General features: G+C 45.3%; 1 pseudogene; it reads left to right on the forward strand.

Annotated features, from left to right (window-relative positions):
• The first annotated feature begins 702 nt into the window (after window positions 1-702).
• On the forward strand, window positions 703-874 carry LOC112425203 (U2 spliceosomal RNA; annotated as a pseudogene).
• Window positions 875-1,135: the final 261 nt, after the last annotated feature.

Genomic DNA, 1,135 nt, shown 5'->3' on the forward strand with positions numbered 1-1,135 from the left:
TGGTCTCCTATTAGGGGAAGCTCAGGTGAAATATGGGCACTGTGTGCCTACTCACTCTGCATCTGAATGGTCCTAAAACCTCATAGAAAAGTTATATCCTTTCTATCTTCATATCCTTGATATAAGACTTCCAGCTGGGCATAGTGGCTCACGTCTGTAATCCCAGCACTCTGGGAGGCTGAGGCAGGTGGATTACTTGAGGTCAAGAGTTCCAGACCAGCCTGGCCAACATGCTGAAACTTCTGTCTCTACCAAAAAATAGAAAACAAGCCGGGTGTGGTGGCGCACGCCTATACTCCCAGCTACTTGGGAGGCTGAGGCGGGAAAATCGCTTGAACCCAGGAGGTAGAGGTTGCAGTGAGCCAAGATAATGCTACTGCACTCCAGCCTGGGTGACAAGAGCAAAACTCTGTCTCCAAAAAAAAAAAAAAGACACCCTTACACTTCCTCTAGAGGAATCTCTGAGGGAAAATCTATGCAGATCTCTAACGGGTCACTGGGAAAGCAAGAGAAAGGGACCGAGGCGAGTGCAACTACTCAGTAGCCACCGTAAGGGGCTCAACCATGATGATAATGGAGGGGTGCCAATGAAGCGGGTATGCAGTGACAAAAGTAAGAGTTCTTTGTGTGTGTTGGCGGAAATATCCAGGAGACTATGTGTCTCTTCCTTCTTCCCTTAAAATTTAACTGAATTCTGTTATAATCACTTCTCGGCCTTTTGGCTAAGATCAAGTGTAATTCTGTTATATTATTTTTCCGTTGTATTATGTTTAAATTATCTGGGGATGTAGGTGGGGTTTAAGTAGAGTAAATAGTTAACTATGATATCCAATATGAGGACAGTCGTGATTCACTTGCATTCACCTCATTCATTCATCCATTCATCCATCAAAAATACTTTTAAGGATCTACTGTTTGCCAGACACGGTACTAGGCACAGAGATATAGAAAGAAGAGACACTGTCAAGAGGTCAGGAGTTTGAGACCAGCCTGGCTAACATGGTGAAACCCGTCTTTACTAAAAATACAAAAATTAGCTGGACTTGGTGGTGGGCGCCTGTAGTCCCAGCTACTTGGGAGGCTGAGGCAGGAGAATTGCTTGAACCCGGGAGGCAGAGATTGCAGTGAGCCGAGA

The sequence above is a fragment of the Macaca nemestrina genome, chromosome 7, assembly GCF_043159975.1.
Source record: "Macaca nemestrina isolate mMacNem1 chromosome 7, mMacNem.hap1, whole genome shotgun sequence".
Classification (NCBI taxonomy): Eukaryota; Metazoa; Chordata; class Mammalia; order Primates; family Cercopithecidae; genus Macaca; species Macaca nemestrina.